Genomic DNA, 6,919 nt, shown 5'->3' on the forward strand with positions numbered 1-6,919 from the left:
CGTCAGTTTTCCCCTCCATCCTCCGCACTGACAGTTCTCTGGCTCGTCCTGGGTTCGATTCACCATCGTTTTTCTGGATTTTTGGACTTGAAAAATGTCAAACTCGATTGCCTTTTCATATAAATGTTTTATTTGACTCCATATTCAAATTCAGTAGGGAGACGACTAGACAAGGCCACGTGACGTGAATACGTAGGGACCTCTTCACTAGCTGATCACCACTACCAAGACCTGTGTCAATATCAGTTACTTAGCCCACTGGCTCTCCCCATTACCTCTATCCCCGTGCTTTTACATGATGGTCTTTCTGGGGGGCGGGAGAAATAACGAGGAGGCAACTTGATTTAATGCTGATTGCTTTTATTAGACTGTCTACAGTGAGAACAGTGAAATAATAAATCATTCATGCAGCGAAAGGTACTGGATCTGGGAAAATAGGTGCCGGAACAAACAAAGTCAAATCTGAGAGGTGCCGGATCCTGATAATGCTGTGAATGTTGTACAAGGTGCTGAAGAAGCTGATTTTGATATGCATGCATGAGCGAGGTGATACGCCTATTCTCAAATGTTTATGACTGATCCCCTGGGACTGCCACGCAGAGCTCAGAAGAAATATCAGCCCACAATGAGAAGCAGAAGATTTACCTTCACTCAACTTTCTAGAGTTTTCCCTCTTAGTTAACACTGTCAACGTTTCCCTTTACTGTAAAAATTGTGACAGAAGCAATGCAATATTAGCCGCTTTCAATGCAACATACTGAAACAAAACGAACTATTCAAGAGATTTTGTTGTAGGCCTATATGCAAATAGACTATTGCCATATATGGATCTGTGCCATTTACTTTGAACTGGACTGTGATCACAGCTGTTGTTGTGAGTAGATGCGCTTGTTGTGAGATCAAATCAAGAGCTGCATGTAGCCATCAATCAATCAATTTTTTTTAATTGTTTTTATTTATAAAGCCGTTTTTACATCGGTTGATGTCACGAAGTGCTGCACAGAAACCCAGCCTAAAACCCCAAACAGCAAGCAATGCAGGTATAGAAGCACGGTGGCTAGGAAAAACTCCCTAGAAAGGCCGGAACCTAGGAAGAAACCTAGAGAGGAACCAGGCTATGAGGGGTGGCCAGTCCTCGTCTGGCTGTGCCGGGTGGAGATTATAACAGAACATGGCCAAGATGTTCAAATGTTCATAGATGACCAGCAGGGTCAAATACAGTTTTTCTCAATTGCTAAAACACTAAAACCCATTGGCTGAACAAAGTTCTCAGTTGCCTGGACTCATTTAGCTAATTATGCAGTCTGTTGTTAATACCTTAAACCATTTCACATGGTAAAACACAATTTTCAGATCTCACTTAGACTTTTCAGCAAAACTCTAAACACATTCTCATTCTCAAAACACATTCTGCACTCTAATGCACATGTCATCCACACTGGTAAACACAAGTGGCAACAATCAAATACAAATAGAGAACACATGTCATTGATTAAACACAACCACTCAAAATTGATTTAACCTGTTTCAAATGATGCGACACAACCAATATAAGCCAGTTCAGAGAGCAAACAGGTTGTTGAAGGTGGGAAGGAGAAAGTCTGAGAATGGATAGAAGAAACAATGTGATAGGACGAGGACGAGTGCGTATGCGAGGTGGGCGATGAAGAGGAGGAGGGCAAGACAGAGGAAGAGGAAGACAAAGAGTGGAAATATCTGATGAAATTCGAGCAACAGTTATAGACCATGTTCTTGTCCATGGACTGACAATGAGAGAAGCAGGACTTAGAGTGCAACCCAATTTGAGCCGATTTTCTGTGTCCACCATAGTAAGGACATTCAGAGAAGAGAACAGGTACAGTATACCACTGTATTTTTGTAATTGCAAATTTACTGTACTACACTATATGCAGCTGTTTCAATAGACATTTGTAAAGTTAATCACTGTATGTATTGTACTGCATGAATATGTTTTGTAACTGCACAACTACTTTTTGTAGAATTGCAAGGCTGCCACATGCAGGTGGAAGGACAGCTATATTCACTCGGGAGCAAGAGGCCGTTATAGTAGGCATGGTCCTTCAAGATAATGCAATACGACTCAGAGAAATCCAGGAACGAGTGATACAAGACAACACACACTTCCAGGGAATCGACATTGTGAGTATTTCCACAATTGACCGTGTCCTCCATCGTAACAGCATGCGAATGAAACAAGTATACAGAGTACCTTTTGAGCGCAACTCACCAAGGGTGAAAGAACTGCGAGCTCAGTATGTGCAAGTAAGTGTACATTCAGAAACATTTACTGTAATCCAGATTGTCTACAGTACTAACACATACTATGTGAATGACATTACTCTTCAGTACATACAATGTATGTGAATCAGAAGTGCATACAGTAGGCCTAATTGTACTCTACAGTATAGCACTGTCTCTGTACGACTTACAAAATCCTACATACACTATATTGTATTTGTACACAGACAATATTTGACTTGGAATCCTTGGACAGACCCCATGAGTTCCTCTTTGTCGATGAAGCAGGCTTCAATCTAACAAAGAGGAGAAGGAGAGGCCGAAACATGATTGGACAGCGGGCCATTGTTGAAGTCCCTGGTCAACGAGGTGGCAATGTCACAATCTGTGCTGCTATCAGCAACCATGGTGTTCTACATCACCATGTTACACTCGGGCCATATAACACCCAGCACCTTCTAAGATTTATTGCCAATCTCAGAGATATTTTATTTGAGCAGCCGGTTCAAGAGCAGCAGGGTCAAGAGCTAAATGAGAATCCCATCCCCACCTATGTGATAGTGTGGGACAATGTCAGTTTCCACCGAGCTGCTCAGGTAAGGGAATGGTTTAACATCAATGGGCAGTTTCTGAACTTGTACCTCCCTCCATACTCGCCTTTCCTGAATCCGATTGAAGAGTTTTTCTCCTCTTGGAGATGGAAAGTGTATGATAGACAACCCTACACCAGAGTAAATCTGCTGCAAGCCATGGATTTAGCCTGTGGTGATATAGGTGAGGAATCATGTCAGGGCTGGATACGGCACACAAGAGGCTTCTTCCCCCGTTGCCTCAGGAGGGACAATATTGCTTGTGATGTTGACGAAGTGCTCTGGCCTGACCCAGCCCAAAGACAAGAAGAAGCACATTGATCATGTTTACTCCTTTGATTTTTGTCCCATTTAGTATTTGTATACTGTAGTACAGTGCATTGTAGGCTGTATACTGCACAATGGACAAATTGTATGGCCCTGAACATTGTGCTTTCCATTTATTAACAGTACTGACTGCTCAATAGATTTTGACTGGTTGCAGGTTCATATCAACAAAGAACAAGAATTACAGTATCACAGAGACAAAGGACAAGTTTGTGAGATGCAGGGTACAGTACTGTAAAAATAGGGGTACGAGAAGGAAGAACAAAAAACAAAATTGCAAGGAACAAAGCAGAGTAGTAATTTCTGATCAATTTTGAGCTACTATGATAGAACATGTTTTCGTTCATCAAAAGACAATGACGGAAAAATATGAATATTTTTTTAGATTAAAAATGTACTTCTCTCTGAGAATTATATGTTTTGAACAATGTGCTTTCTATTTTTCGGTGTATTGTTTACTGACTGCTTGAGAGTGTATATCATTTTGATCACTTTGTTTATGATTTGAAAGCAGTGTTTGATTTTGAACACAGGTAAAACTGTTTTGAGGCGAATGTTTCATTTTGCGAGAGGAGTCAGAGGTTATGTAAATAGTGCTTGAAGATGAGGTTTTGTGTTTAATGTTTTCAGGAAATGGAGCAAGGTTTCAGAAATTGTGTTTTAGCAATTGAGATTTTTTTTTATAATAATCACAGTGGTTGTAGAGGGTGCAACAGGTCAGAACCTCAGGAGTAAATGTCAGTTTACTCCTGCTCTCTAGAGAGTTGAAAGCAGCAGGTCTGGGACAAGGTATCACGTGAACAGGTCAGGGTTCCATAGCCGCAGGCAGAACAGTTGAAACTGGAGCAGCAGCACGACCAGGTGGACTGGGGGCAGCAAGGAGTCATCAGGCCAGGTAGTCCTGAGGCGTGGTCCTAGGGCTCAGGTCCTCCGTGAGTGAGTGAGTGAGAGAGCATATACTTAAATTCACACTGGATAAGACAGGAGAAATACTCCAGATATAACAGACTGACCCTAGCCCCCCGACACAAACTATTGCAGCATAAATATTGGAGGCTGAGACAGGAGGTGTTGGGAGACACTGTGGCCCCGTCCAATAATACCCCCGGACAGGGCCAAACAGGCAGGGTATAACCCCACCCACTTTGCCAAAGCACAGCCCCTACGCCACTAGAGGGATATCTACAACCACCAACTTACTGGCCAGGCAGAGACAGCAAGGGTGGTTCGTTGCTCCAGTGCCTTTCCGTTCACCTTCACACTCCTGGGCCAGACTACACTCAATCATAGGACCTACTGAAGTGATGAGTCTTAAATAAAGACTTAAAGATCGAGATCAAGTCTGCGTCTCTCACGTGGATAGGCAGACCATTCCAATAAAATGGAGTTCTATAGGAGAAAGCCCTCTCTCCAGCTGTTTGCTTAGAAATTCTAGGGACAGTAAGGAGGCCTGCGTCTTGTGACCGTAGCGTACGTGTAGTTATGTACGGCAGGACCAAATCGGAAAGATAGGTAAGAGCAAGCCCATGTACTGCTTTGTAGGTTAGCAGTAAAACCTTGAAATCAGCCCTAGCCTTAACAGGAAGTCAATGTAGAGAGGCTAGCACTGGAGTAATATGATCACATTTTTTGGTTCTAGTCAAGATTCTAGCAGTCGTCTTTAGCACTAACTGAAGTTTATTTAGTGCTTTATCCGGGTAGCCAGAAAGTAGAGCATTGCAGTAGTCTGACCTAGAAGTGACAAAAGCATGAATACATTTTTCTGCATAAATTTTGGACAGAAAGTTTTAGATTTTTGCAATGTTACGTAGATGGGGAAAAAAGCTGTCCTTGAAACAGTCTTGATATGTTCGTCAAAAGAGAGATCAGTGTCCAGAGTAACGCCGAGGTCCTTCACAGTTTTATTTGAGATGACTGTACAACCATCAAGATTAATTGTCAGATTCAACAGAAGATCTCTTTCTTTCTTGGGACCTAGAACTTGCATCTCTGTTTTGTCAGAGTTTGAAAGTAGAACATTTGCCGCCATCCACTTCCTTATGTCTGAAACACAGGCTTCCAGGGAGGGCAATTTTGGGGCTTCACCATGTTTCATCGAAATGTACAGCTGTGTGTCGTCCACATAGCAGTGAAAGTTAACATTATGTCTCCGAATAACATCACCAAGAGTTAAAATATATTTTGACAACAATAGTGGTCCTAAAACGGAGCCTTGAGGAACACCTACATTTACATTTGATTTGTCAGAAGACAAACCATCCACAGAGACAAACTGATATATTTCCGACAGATAAGATCTAAACCAGGACAGAACTTGTCCGTGTAGACTAATTTGGGTTTCCAATCTCTCCAAAAGAATGTGGTGATCAATGGTATCAAAAGCTGAGCTTTGGAGGAATACGCAGATTTAAAGAGGAGTCCGTAATTTGCTGTCTAATGATCATCATTTTTTTGTCAAAGAATTTCATGAATTTATTACTGCTGAAGTGAAAGCCATCCTCTCTTGGGGAATGCTGCTTTTTAGTTAGCTTTGCGACAGAATGTTCTTATTTTCCTCAATTAAGTTGGAAAAATAGGATGATCAAGCAGCAGTGAGGGCTCTTCGATACTGCACGGCACGGTCTTTCCAAGCTAGTCGGAAGAATTCTAGTTTGGTGTGGCGCCATTTCCATTCCAATTTTCTGGAAGCTTGCATCAGAGCTCGTTTCTTATGACAAATGTTTTAGTTTTTTAGGGGTGAGACTGCATCTAAGGTATTACCCAAGGTTAAATTGAGTTCCTCAGTTAGGTGGTTAACTGATTTTTGTACTCTGACATCCTTGGGTAGGTGGAGGGAGTCTGGAAGGGCATCTAGGAATCTTTGGGTTATCCAAGAATTTATAGCACGGCTTTTGATGATCCTTGGTTGGGGTCTGAGCAGATTATTTGTTGCAATTGCAAACGTTATAAAATGGTGGTCCGATTATCCATCATTATGAGGAAAAACATTAAGATCCACAATGTTTATTCCATGGAACAAAACTAGGTCCAGAGTATGACTGTGGCAGTGAGTAGGTCCGGAGACATGTTGGACAAAACCCACTGAGTCGATGACTGCTCCGAAAGCCTTTTGTAGTGGGTCCGTGGACTTTTCCATGTGAATATTAAAGTCACCAAAAATGTGAATATTATCTGCAATGACTACAAGGTCCGTTAGGAATTCAGGGAACTCAGTGAGGAACGCTGTATATGGCCCAGGAGGCCTGTAAACAGTAGCTATAACAAGTGATTGAGTAGGCTGCATAGATTTCATGACTAGAAGCTCAAAAGACAAAAAAAGCAGTCTTTTTTTTTTTTGTAAATTGAAATTTGCTATCGTAAATGTTAGCAACACCTCTGCCTTTGTGGGATGCACGGAGGATATGGTCACTAGTGTAACCAGGAGGTGAGGCCTCATTTAACCAGAGTAAATTCATCAGGCTTAAACCATGTTTCAGTCAGGCCAATCACATCAAGATTTTGATTAGTGATTAGTTCATTGACTATAACTGCCTTGGAAGTGAGGGATCTAACATTAAGTAGCCCTATTTTGAGATGTGAGGTATCACAATCTCTTTCAATAATGACAGGAATGGAGGAGGTCTTTATTCCAGTGAGATTTCTAAGGCGAACACCGCCATGTTTAGTTTTGCCCAACCTAGATCGAGGCACAGACACGGTCTCAATGGGGATAGCTGAGCTGATTACACTGACTGTGCTAGTGG

This window comes from Salmo salar, chromosome 14 (genome assembly GCF_965601325.2).
Source record: "Salmo salar chromosome 14, fSalSal1, whole genome shotgun sequence".
In the NCBI taxonomy this organism is placed as follows: Eukaryota; Metazoa; Chordata; class Actinopteri; order Salmoniformes; family Salmonidae; genus Salmo; species Salmo salar.